General features: G+C 35.2%; 1 long non-coding RNA gene across 1 annotated transcript; it reads right to left on the reverse strand.

The window, feature by feature from the left end:
- Positions 1-5642: 5642 nt before the first annotated feature.
- On the reverse strand, positions 5643-7747 carry LOC137855273 (uncharacterized). Its single transcript, XR_011095662.1, has 2 exons — positions 7591-7747; positions 5643-6726 (listed from the first exon to the last, which is right to left on the reverse strand). It is a non-coding gene; the product is annotated as an uncharacterized lncRNA (long non-coding RNA).
- Between the last annotated feature and the right edge of the window lie 5893 nt (positions 7748-13640).

A 13640-nucleotide genomic window follows, 5' to 3' on the forward strand; every position in this document is an offset into this window, starting at 1 on the left:
ATGGAAAACTCACAAATGTTGTACAACAGAAGACAGCTTGATTAGTGTGCCTGTGTGACCCTCTACATAAACAGAGTAGATGTTTTCATGGATAGTACACAGGCATAACCTGCCTTTTAATTTTGATGTCGCTTTTTGCAGCATGCATGTACTGATTTTATGAAATATGAGCCCAAGAAAATGGGAAGGTTAATGGTAAGGAGAAAGGTACTTGTTTATATTTTCATATCACGGGCAGAATACTGATTTCCTGTGTTATTTTCTAAATTATTTTTTTTCTATCAATTCTACAGCTTTTAATTAACTGTGTCATAACTTAGAAGTGAGTTGCTAACATCAGAGTATTGTACTATTCATCAGAGGGACAAATCCTTCTTACCTGGTGGCATATTTGCCCTTGACTTGCATAGAGCTATACTAACAATTCTGTTACTCATATGGTCACTGCATCCACCTGTAAGTGTGCTGTGTTCATATCTAACGCTGGCTACATATATTTGAATGCAAAGTGTCTGCAGGTCATAAATGATGTGGATAAACATTTACATGTATTTTATTAGTCTTCTATTACAACTTTTATTTGTAGTATTTCAGTTAGCCTAATGGGTAATTATCAGCTTATATATATTGATTATGGGTCTAATCAAATGTACTTGCATATAGAAAACAGATATTGAAGTTAAAAATCTCCATCTTAGAATTTATAATACCTTAAGGAAATTCTAATTCCCTAATACTAACAATATTTCTTGTAAACAGTGGCAGATATTGACATACCATTCTATTTTTCTTACTCTTTCCCAAGCTATGATTAAACAATGGACTACCATGCAAAATCTAGATTGACTGGCATTTCTTATTTGCCAAATGCACTGAAATAACTAGGTATGCCACACATACTGTGAGTAAACCAGAACTGACAATTTTTTCATACTGAAGAAAAGAAGTACTGAATTTAATTTTCGTTTTCTTCACTTTAACAAACCCAGCTAAAAGACCTTGATGATCAAACATCAGGCATGCTTCCAAACCTAAATTTCATTAGATTTTTATGTCTTTGTTCTACACTGTTCTGAAGTAAGTTATTGTGATCACATACAGAAATAGTGATACTGAAGTAATAAAAAAGTGATACTGAAAAGCATTTGGTCACCATAAATGCTTACATGTATAGCTATTCAGACTATAAAGTAGGTGGTCATAATACCTTCACAAAGATTAAATGATAATTGTGAAGAATTTTCCTCTTTCTCATGTGGTGAGTATGGATGTACAGAAGGTGCATGGCTGTAAAAGATGCACACTCAACGCTTTTAAGAGATTGTGAACATTGATGATTCCTGACATTGTTGTCTTCTCTGTGGCATTTCTAGTATTATTTTGTTTTGCTTTGCTCTAGCTTTGGTTTGCCAGGTTGAGTTATGGTGAAGACTCTTGTCCCTTTTATCAGCTCGGTTTCTTAGCACAACCATCAACACTTGAATTCCCTTGAAACCCTCTCCTGCCACAGACCTGGTTTAAGTCACACATGATACAAAATATTTTGTATTTTAATAAAAAATATATGGGAAGAGATTAGTTTCTACATTTCAACCCTTGATGAAAAGTAAATATTAAAATATAAATGTAAAATTTTGAATGAAATCTCAATAAATTCCTCTAACATGGCACCAGATGCAGCTTATGTACATGTTGATAGCATCCTAGTATTTAGCAGTAATTAAGATTATATTCAATGAGGCATAAATGTGACTTTGATTCAAAGAGCTGGGATATCATGTTAATAAGCAAAATTATGGGTGGTATATATGCAATACTGATAAGGTTGAACAGAGAAGGTTGAATATTATCTGGTACCTGAACCAGTAGCTGCATTAAGAAGAGAAAAAAGAGTAAGAGCGTTTTCTTGGCAAATATTGCCTCAATTTTTTGACTATAAATATAAATATGTGGCTTATAGTTCAAAGTATTCTCCTGCTTTCTTCTGTGTTTTATTTCATTTTACTCTTTTTTTTTTTTTTTTCTTTTTTTGGTCACAGCGTATCTGCAGATATATAGATATATATTTGATTCGTGTTTGCATTGCACATCTTGATATCTATACTTCTGTTTCTGTCTCAGAACTGTCCTGTTGCTGTATTCAGTGATGCTTGTGTAGGGAGGGCAAACAGTGATGTACTTTTTATGTTTATCTGTAGCTCCCTGTATTCCAAAATAATATATATATATATTTTTTTTTCCCTGTGATAATTCAGTTTTATACAGTGAGGTGATTATGAACGAGAAATCTTTCAAAGAAACAATAATTTGTCACTTTATTTGGAACCCTGCAGAGAAACACTTCTGAAATCCTAGCTACAAGAAAAGAAGCCATTCTTTCTATTTAATAACCCCTTCACCTCAAAGGATGTAGAATCGCTTTTTAAGATCTTGTTCCTAACCCAAGTGAACTCAAGAGGAGATGTCTGTCAGGTTTTGGTATTGGCTTGACTTCCACCTCAGAAATAGCACAGGAAGTATACTATACAAATATTTGTTTTATGATACTTCCAAGGGAAGTTTCCAGCTTTTGCATGAAGTGATATTGATGCTGGGGTTCAATTAAGAGGTTAACTTAGATGGGTATGGCATATGGGAATTTAAATTTTCATTAATGTGACTTTTCTGGCAAGGTAATCAATATTTACACTGTTAATCTAGACGGTGACAAAATATACTAGATACTCAGATAAAATCAGATAGTACTCATCATGAAAAATAATTCAGCCTAAACTCAAATTGAAAATTACCACAGGTTTGCTTTCTAAATTGAGAATCGAATTCCTCAATTTTTACTTAATTTGTTCAGTTTGGATTATCTGTTTTTTAAAGATCTTTAGATTTTATCCACATTACCCTTATTTAGATTTATCCAAAGCTTGTTGAAATCGATGGAAGTCTGTCTTAATTTTTCCTAATGTATCTTTTCAATTTAGGCTTACTCTGATGGAAAGTTCTGCAGGATTGTTGGTTCCTACTGTTTTGATTTTTGCTTGAAGTGGAATTTTTTTTGTGGTATATCTTCAGGTCCCTTAAAGCTGGGACGATTTTTAAAACATATGGAGTTAGACTCTTGTTCTGCTCAAAATCCTACCTGAAAGAGAAAGAGAGAGAGAGAATTAATGGATTATTGTGGTGTTGTGTACAAATCTTCACCTGGAACATATTTGCTGTTGACAAGGTTAAAAACTGCTGAAGCAGAATTGCTCCCTATCCCTCTTTCCTTTGTTCCTTATCCTGTCCCATAAAGCAATCAAATCCTGCTTTCTAAGCCTATCTTGGCATGCCAAATGTGGCACCTCATGTCTTGCCATATCTTCTGTTACTACCTTTGTGACATAATCTTCACACTCTATCACTTGAATGTAATGTAAAGTAAAGACTGAGAGAGGCTGAAAAACTTCGTTCTGTTCTGCCTAAGAAATGATAAAAGGCTTTGTACTGACTTTTCTCTGAGTCTGCTTAGTTCTAAAATGGAAGTGTGTTGTTTTTCCTCCAAAGGGGGATGTATATGTACTGTAATTCTGTGCAAAGAGTGAGTTAAAAAATGTAAAATGATTGGATGTTTTTGACTCTTCTAGCCCAAGGTTAAAAACAGTCAAACAGCAATATTCCACCTGTTAAGTTCACATGGGTATTTTAAATATTAATGTTTTTGAGAAGCTCAAAAATATTTAGAGAAATAAAGATGATAATTCTAGGGAAAAAAAAAAAAAGGAAAATGAAAATGAATTACCCTGATTTCAGAGCAGTGGATGCATAGAACAATATGTTGAACTCACAGGCAGAAAGAAAAATAATAACTAGCTGCTGATTTTGCTCATGTATTCAGTGAGGTGGGACAATATGTGATCGTGTAAGTGAAGTACTATAATTCCTGTGTCTGTACCATGAGTGTGAGAGGGAGGAGAATATTTAGGTGTTGTACTCCAATTTTTGCAGTGTCCCTTTCAGTATAACCTTTCTGTATAACCTACTAAATGGTAAATTACTGCTGAATTACTAGCATTTAAGATTGGTCCTCAGATCTAGGTTATCATTTACTACAAAATTGTGCACTGGGTTGCTGAGAAATGTTCTGAGAAATGTGCTATATCCACAAAGGAATGGTGAAGTTCAGGGATTTGAGGTTCTTTCCAAACCTGGCAATAGAATGAAATCTGGAGAGGATGGGCTCTGCATTTGTTTCCATCCATAAGGCTCAGAGTAGTTTAGTATTTTCTTTTTTTTTCAATTTTTTTTTCAGTCTAAATCCTATTGCTTTTATGCTCCAGGCTTCATGAGTACAAAACTGCTCAGCAAGTTTAATCTGAATTTGATCCTGCTCTCCCACATCTTTAACTTCATCCCTTCTCCCACCAGATGTCCTTAATTCCTTCCACAGTTAGTCTTGTTTAGCTGACCCAGTGCTTTGCCTACAGCCTTGCTTTTCGGTCTGTATTTTTCAACAGCAGTCTGAGTTCAGTTATCCTGGTAGGGTGTTATCAGCCTGCCTTTCCTAGCTTTCTGTAATTTAATCGTTGCTCAGTCTCTTTGTTCAGTCAGTCACACTTACCCTGTTGCCATAGCCGTGCCAGGGATCTCTGCTTTCCCAATCCTCTTGGTTTGCAAGTAATAGAAGAATCTCCCAAACCTCCAGCTGGTTTTCTGTTCATTAATACACAGGGAGGATTCATACCCCGTCAAATCCCAGAGCCCCATTTACTCCAGTTAGCTCACTAGGACCAAAGAGAGTCATGTGAGGAAGCTCTGATGCACTGGGATGGGTTTATTCTGTGACTTGTCTGACTCTCCTGATTTTAAAGAGCTGCAAATACAAAACTTGCACTAGTAGTGATTTATCCTGGCACATTTCTTTGCAGATATATTTATTACTTATAATAAAGCACTTTTTCGGCTTCATTGTAAGCTCAAAGCCAGATAATTTCTTGTTTTCAAGTATGTTGGTATGCACATTCATACCAGTTTCCATGGTGCCTACTATATTCCTTGAGGTTTTCCTCCCTCATATGGCCAAGGCCCATGTGAGTTCTTTGAAATACATGAAACAGACATTACAGGCCTTCATAAAACGTTAATTGCATGTTTTCTTATATTTGCAAGAGTCTTGCCTCAATGTCCCAACCATTAGCTTCAATTTTTAATTTTTATATTTTTTAAATTAAAATCCACAGGGACACTTTCGTTTTTTCTATTACAGTTGACAGTAATAAACATGGAAATACGCAGTTTCCTCTGATGCAGAGTCTCTGTTGGACTCTTAGCCAATCTTGAATTTTCTATATTTTTCCAGCATTCCATCTGATGCCAAATTAAATGGAACATAGCCCTGTTTGCAGGTTTCACACAACAGTAAGGAGCTCTCTTAAGAATACTAAAATGTTTATCGATAAACTATGATTAATTTCCACTCTATTCTTATTGACTCATTTTTTAAGAACCAGCGCAGAATTCAATATCATAGACTACAAATTTTCACAGGATTGATTCATGAGCTGGAGTTGCATCTCTTATACTAACTTGGCTAGGCTCTAATGAACGAACTCATTTTCTTTGAATCATTTTTGATTATAATCTGCAAACACTTCTGCTCTTAAAACCACTGCTTGGTTCATTTTTTATTTTATTTTTTTCCAGAAAGATAAGGGTTTTTATATCATACTGAATAATTAGTACTTAGGATGTATATCCTATCTTAAACATGCCTTCCAAATGTTAACCAAGGATTATATTAATAATGCACAGCTCTATATTTTAATAGCTGCTAATTCCCTTAAATGCTTTTTCAGGAGGGAGGTCAACAAATACAGAGAGTCTCGGATGCTGTTCATTTTTTTTTATTTCCTTCAGGAGCTTGCATTTTTCCTGAATGGTGTTTGATTTTCTTCCTGCCATCCAGTACTTTTTCTTTAAAAGTTACCCTCATATACGTGGATATTTTTCAACACACTTTCCAAAACAATCTGGTATTCTACTTGCAGACTTGCAAATAGTTTGCTCCTCCCCACTCCCTACTGTCTTTGTGAAGAGAATGCTCACCATGATTTTGCCTTATCTTTTCCTTTATATTAAATAAAATATGGATAGGATGCTTACACATGATTATTAAATATTAGCAGACAATGTCTACAATATTAAACCCAACTGATTAAAGACTTCAGGGAGAGAATAATTGCTGGAAATTTGGGAATGCAGAATTAGCTCTGAAGATAAATCATTTTTGAAATTTATAAAATAAGTGATATTTTATGACAATATTAAGCTTAGTTCTTAAGGAATATAATTGCAGTAAAGATAATGTAAAATTTTAGATTATGTCCATTTGGGACTGACTTTTTTTTAAAAAAAAGGCAATTAAATGAAACCAATCTACCTAAAACGGTATTTATTTTGACATCCTAAGAATGAATCCTCAAAATTGTCAGAGTATTTGAGATATAACAAAACATACACCAAATACTATTGCACTTTTTAGTGATCCATGAAGACAATGAAGTGACTATAAATCATATAGGAAGGAAAAAACATTTTTCTTATGGATGGAAACAACAAAGGTGTAAATCCAGCTACATGGTGCCTTCAGATTACTCTTCTTTTCATTTTTCCAAAAAGATAAGCTGCATTTTCTGATTCCTTCTAGTAGAAAACTGCTTGTGTTGGTTTGAAAACTCCAGCTCCATTGAAGTTCTAAAAAATAAAAATAGAATTGCAGTTTGCTGACTTACTGTTATTTTCTAGAAGGCTTGTTAAAATACTCGAGGTATAAAAATGTCCTTTCATAAGGAAAGGAAAATGAATAATTTCTACTGAAAACTTTTGATAATTTTGTATTAGCCTTTGCGTTCATTTTGAACACCGAACTAAGCCTCAAAACCAGGCTAAATTTCAAACCACTGTAACTTTTGTGGACTCTGACTCAGGAAGTCACTTGCTCATAATTTTTTACATAAGGTTTGCCTTTCCTCTGTCTGTCTATCTGCAGGTAAGTCTGCTTTCTGCAGTTTTACAGCTGCTGTGCTACTTGAGCTTACTGGGAGCTACCCGGTATAACAGTTCTCTATGTCTCTTTTATGGTTTTGATTCTAACATATGAATAAAGAGAAAAAATATTTCACAGCCAATTTCTTAGCTTTACTGTGTCCTTAAATTTATTCCATATGAGCTATGAATGACTGATGGATTTTGGCAGATGAAAAATAAAAACCTTACTCATATTGATGTGAAAATATTTTACAACATTTATAAAATTTATTTTTCTCATTGCCTTTTGGACACAGGACCAAGATCTCATATACATTTATTTCTATGTAAAGTTTCCTTGTTGAATTTCACTAGGAGGCTACCTTGCTAGAATAAGGGTCAGTCTGACCAGAGCACAGCAAATAGTTTTAAAGTGCTCCATTCTACTAATGCCTGCCAACACATTATTCTACATTTTCTGTAGTCAGTACAGATGAAAAATAGCTAATAAAGTGTTGACAAGAACTACTTTCACATAGTTCTCAGGCAGGTTCAAAACTTTTAAAGACCTCTTTGGCTGTATGGACATACCTTTAAATTATGGCATATGATTCTGTGATCAGGCTCAGGCAGGATCTGCACTTAAATTTTTTATCTTACTATTTGATAGCTCATTCTTATGAGAAGTAATATCCTACCACTAGGTAATTTCTTCTGTTTTCTCTGCTGTAAATTGATGATAAATTTTCCCCCACAGACTTTCAAAAAGGTATTAGTTATGTAAGTATTTATAAGTAACAAGCCCATTAAAAGTAAACTGAAACTGGTATGAAGTTGTGTTGTTTGAAATTCATTTAACGGCCTGTATCTGGAGAACCAGCTGGGAAAAATGATCTGGAGAACAGAATTTATAAGAATTGTAAATCACTGTTTGTGTAGGTCCATGCAGCAGAAGGTTGGGGAAGGTGGGACTGTGGGGCCAGGGGGCTCGCTGTTTGCAAACAGTTTGTCGTCTGTCTGTGAGAAACAGCAGGACAGCAGCTATTTCCCTGAGTGATTTTTACATGAGCAAAGCATGAGTAGCACTTGAGTCCTTGCTGGTTTTCACATCTGCACAAAACAATCTGAAATGTTAAGACTTTTTTCTTAGGACTTGGCCTGATGCTTCGAAGGAACAAGAATTTACTATTGATTTCAGGGTTTGCATGAGTCAGAGTGGGTTTTGTGTGGTTGTGGCATTGTCTGACATATTTTATTTATTTATTTTTTTTGAATCAGAGAGCATGTTACACTATCACAGAGACATAGCCTAACTTGGCTAGTGAAAAAATGTCTGTCACAGGTGAAAGGGCTTAAGCTGCAGTTATTCACTCAGGGACAGTCTGCACACTATTTGTCAAGCAGGTGATGTACTGACACTAATGACAAAAGCAATTTCTAACTCAAAGCATAGCGTTATCATGGAATAGTCCTCAAAAGGAAAGAAAGATGGTGGAGATTAAAATGTATGCATTGTGTACAGGCTATGATAACAGATATGAACTATCAAATATTACTGAATAACACGCAATTTATTTCTCTATTTGGAAATTCAGTTTATACTGGAAGCCAGTGCTAGCTTGCAAAGTGCCTGGAGTGCTGGGAGCTGTGCTGCTACTTGCCTTACAGATCCTGATAATAAATTACCAGAGAAGGTACAGCTATTGCTAACCATAACAGCTTCTGGCACTTACTGATAGTCACACTCACTTTTCATCTCCATTTTCTCTGCCTCCTACAAGCAGTAGTGTTTCTGAAGAAAGCAACTTACTACCATTATATTTCACCAAAATAAGTAAACAGTATAAATAAGATGAAGTCACTGAAAGTAAATAGAAACATATCCGTGTGAATTTATTGGGTAAGACAAGGTTCAGAGATACTGTGAGAACAAGTCTAGAGAGGAGGTGGGATGGAAGGCTGGAACTTAGGTGGAAAGACAGAGCCAGAACACCTGGATGGGGGGGACAGGAGACACTGGTGGCTGAAAGTTAGACTGGGTAAACGAGAGGCCTCTTGTATGAAAGAACCATAGTACATAGGAAGAAAACAAAGATACTTTTCCATTAAGGGCTTAGCCTGAAGGTGGCTGCTTTGTGCTAGCTGCTTTCACGCAGCAAATGAGCAAACCCATCTAATGATACCACACAAGATGGGATTATTCAGGTATATCATAATAATTTTTCTATTTCTTGCTTCATCTGCTGCTCAAGGTTGCCCATTTATTTTAAACTCTGAATATCTTAGCTAGGGTTATTACAAACTTTCAAGCTTAACTGGGACCCTAATTTGCCCTGATGATGTGTAATGATGATGTGTAAGAGTGAAAGAGCCCAGTGTGAAACAGCATGCATTTGATATGAACAGTAGTTGAAAAACTTGGCTCCTAACACATTTTATCAAGCCATCCTAAACAAAACTTAGTAGAACTGCTGAAGTTAACTTCAACTTTTATATGAATTTTTAGTTTTATAAGAAATTTTTTAGTGGACTTTACAATTCAACGTGTATGTTCATCTTGAGGGTCAATGGAACTGAAGACTTGTCCTTCAGTTATATCAACAGATATATACATGTATATATATATAACAGATATATGTCCTTCTAAAAATGCACTTTAAAGTCCATTCCTTTTTTTTTCTTTTTTGGTTGGAATGGAAAAATGGCATTTTATTTTAATTTTAAATGGATATTATATATATTGTTGTGGTAATTACCTTATAGTAATTTGACAATTTGCCTGATGAAAATGTTGGTCAGCACGACCAACATTTATAAAAAAAGTAACTTATTGTAAGTAAAATATGAATGGTTTGTTCTAATTAGGAGAAAATTAACAGATAATAAAATGTGGCTTTTGGCTGTATAATAATTTGAAAAGAACCTTTTCTAAGTGAGATCTGGGAATCAATGTGTATATTTTCAGTGATTTCTATTTCATGGTAGTAAAGTTAAATAAAAAAATCATTACAATAAAACAAATTAAATGCATAGTAGGTGACCCTTCAGTGTCTATTTAACCTTAAGAGAGACCTGGTAGAACTATAATGTTATTTGATAATGTGAAGTTCTTTGGCTTTGTAAATGCTGAGTTTGCTAAATGAGAGTCGGAATGATGATACATTAAGGAAGTGTTCATTTTCCAGCGCTGTGCATGCACAAATAGCATTCTAATAGCTCATTCTGCAGCTGTAATTTAATATATTTTAATGAATCTTTGATCTTTGACATCAGGGGACTCCATATATTAGAAATGGTTTATAAGCACTTTTTTTTTTTATGTAAATGAAAGCCAAAAATTTCTGCAGTATATTTATAAGACCAGAAACCACGATGTGTTAATCACTTCTGCATCATCATCTTCAAGTTGCGTTGTTATCTGTGAGTTGCATTCAGTAGAAAACCTTCTGATAAACACACAATTCATATCAAAATAAACAGAAAAGCTCAGGTTTGGGAAAAGAAGGGATAAGTTTGTTACAGTCTATTATCTCTCTAAGATAAGAGATAAAGAAGGCTGCTTAGACCATCTAATATTCTTCCTGAGGTGGTTGTCTTATTTTATTATTAATGTGGACTAGTTGGCATTTTGAAGTCCTAAAAATGTTGTACAAATAATGGTCAGTAATTCTTTCAGGGTCTTGCTCTGTTGAATGTTAAATGCTTTCCTCCTTTATTCCTTGCCAGACATATGCTGGGTAACCTAAATTTTCTTGATGGTTTATTGCCTTTTATTCGGTTTTAGCATTGTTAATTTTAAGCCCTATTTTCTTTCCACTTTCCTCAGATTTCCAACCACCCTTGTTATCATTCTCCTACAATGATCAAATCACCCAAATTTGTGGCTCAACTAATTTTAATGCCTTCTATTCTGTAATGTGATTATAATGATTTCTTTGTACTTCCATAGCTTCTTTAAACAACAAAAGCTTTAATCTTATGTTTATATGAAATGGGGCAGGGCTTTCACTCCCTAAATGTAAATGTAAGTTATGGGTGTGACATATTATTAATGTAAATCGAGGATATTCATTTAAATTTAGAATGCTGGATTATTTTATAGACATCCAAACAACTCTTGATAAACTATTCTGTGCTTTCTTGAAGGTTATGCATTCTTTATGAGCGTTATGATTGCATTCTGATTATGATGTTTAGTACTGCTGAGTCTCACATTTCATAGCTGTAGTATTTCTAGTTGTATGTATATGCTTCTGTTGCCTTCATCTTCCTAGTCTTGAAGACCTCATAGATAGCAAAGTCAGCACATTTGTTGGAATCACATGAGCTTTCTTTACCTTTCTGTCACATCTGTACCTAAATGTACATGTAGTCTTTCATTCTGTAAACTTACATGTCCTGATCGTCACTGATGCAAAATTGCAGTTTATAAATTTATTCATCCACCTTTGATTTAGAAATATATTAATGTACCTGTGGTAGAATATGAATAAAAACAGGATATTCCAGCTTTTAATGACCGTCCTATGTACTTTGGAATGAACATACATGATTGTACAGAAGAGGTGCCAGTACCAATTTTTCAAGAGTTTGCTCCCCACTTTAGTGTTCCAGGAAAATCTTTTGTTTCAGCTAGTGAATGAAGCTATCCAAACACAAAACTTTGCACTTTCATTTTTTTCCATTTTTTTTTTTTCATGTGTTTATTTTATTTGTCAGTCTCACCTTATACGTACAGACTGGGTGACAAGATGCTGGAGAGCAGCCCCGCAGAGAGGTCGTCTGTGGGTTGTGGTTGATAGCAAGTTGAATATGAGCCAGCAGTGTGCCCTGGCAGCCAGCAGGGCCAACCGTACCATGGGGTGCATTAAGCATGGCATTTCTAGTCCATCAAGGGAAGGGCTCTACCCTGCCCTGCTGCAGCCTCACCTTGAGTACTGTGTGCAGTTCTGGGCACCACAGTACAAAAAGGATGTAAAACTGTTGGAGTGTTTCCAGAGGAGGGTAATGAAGATGGTGGGAAGACATATGAGGAGCAGCTGAGGTAACTGTGCCTGTTCAGCCTGGAGAAAAGGAGGCTGAGGGGAGACCTCATCACAGTCTACAACTGTGGGGGGGAGTGGAGGAGCAGGCACTGACCTATTCTCCATTATCACCAGTGACAGGACCCACGGGAACGGTGTTAAGCTGAGGCAGGGGAGGTTTAGGCTGGACATCAGGAAGAGGTTCTTCACCAAGAGGGGGGTTGCACACTGGAACAGGCTCCCCAGTGAAGCAGTCACTTCTCCAAGCCTGTCTGAATTTAAGAAGCGATTGGACTGTGCACTTAATCACTTGTTCTGAAATTTTGGGTAGACTGGTGTGGTGCCAGGAGTTGGACTTGATGATCCTTATGGGTCCCTTCCAACTTGGGATAATCTATGATTCTATGGTCTTCCAGGTTCTTTGCCAAAGGCCAGAAATATGTGACACTGTTCTGTGACAATCTCTATCATTCTTGAACATCCTTGTGAGAAAGTATACAAAAAAGATTCTATTATTACTTTTAGCCACTAATGAAATTACATTTCTAGTGAATTAGGTAGATGCAGGTGGGGGTGTCTGGTAGCTGTCTAGCAGGGAAATGAGTCATTAAAAATGTCATGCAATTGAGACAAAAATATAGCTGCTATCTTTAAAATAAACACATAAAAATACACCCTATTCTACGTTAATCAGGGCAGAGTATTTTTTATGCTGCTCCGTAAAATGAGAGATTAAAAAAAATGTTATTTCATACTAAGTAAATGTTATGAATATGATATCCCCTTGACTACAATAAATATTTAATGTGGGTGGGAATAAAAAATATGAGTTACTGTCCATATATCTGAGTCCTTGCTTTAATTCAGCTTTGAGTACTTTTCATACAACAGAGAAGCTATTCCACTGCATAGTTAATTCCATATTTCACAGAAAATTTCAAAATATTTGTGCTCATCTTAATGGATCAGCCTATCTTTAACTCCTGATTACATTTAAAATCCTGTTTCCATTTACTCTTGTCCCAAGGACTGTGCTTAATAGTGTTCCATACTCAATGTTTTCTCTTCCCCCGACTCCTTCATATAATAATATTGATTGTAAGCTCCTTTCATGCCATTGCTGGGCTTAGAAGCGATACTGGCTCCTTTTCTGAAATCAAGTGGTCATCTTAGAATGGATTTTAAATAAAAACATCTCTACTGGTTGCTATTTATACCTGAAATTCAATTCGTATTTAAAAAAAATAGAAAAGATAATTCAATTAAAAGTGACTCAGTTAAGGAAAACTCTCCCTCTCTCTCTCTCTCTCTCTCTCTCTTTTTTTTTTTTTTAAAGTATTTTCTTTTCAATTTAATTTGTAATCTCGTTGGCTGCAGAGAAATTATCTGAATTCAACCTATGTGTCAAACACTATGTGTTCTGATGTGTCTGTGCATGCCTGGTTAAAGAAGTTCAATCTATTTCATTTAAGAGAGATGTTTCAAAATGTCTGATTAGCATCTGAAAGTACTTTCATAGTAACCAGATTTCTGATAGTGGAGAGCTATATATCAGATACAGGCATAGCATTATCTAATGACTTGTAGTGAAACCTATGCAAATTCAGGTTAACATGT

Source organism: Anas acuta, chromosome 4 (genome assembly GCF_963932015.1).
Source record: "Anas acuta chromosome 4, bAnaAcu1.1, whole genome shotgun sequence".
Classification (NCBI taxonomy): Eukaryota; Metazoa; Chordata; class Aves; order Anseriformes; family Anatidae; genus Anas; species Anas acuta.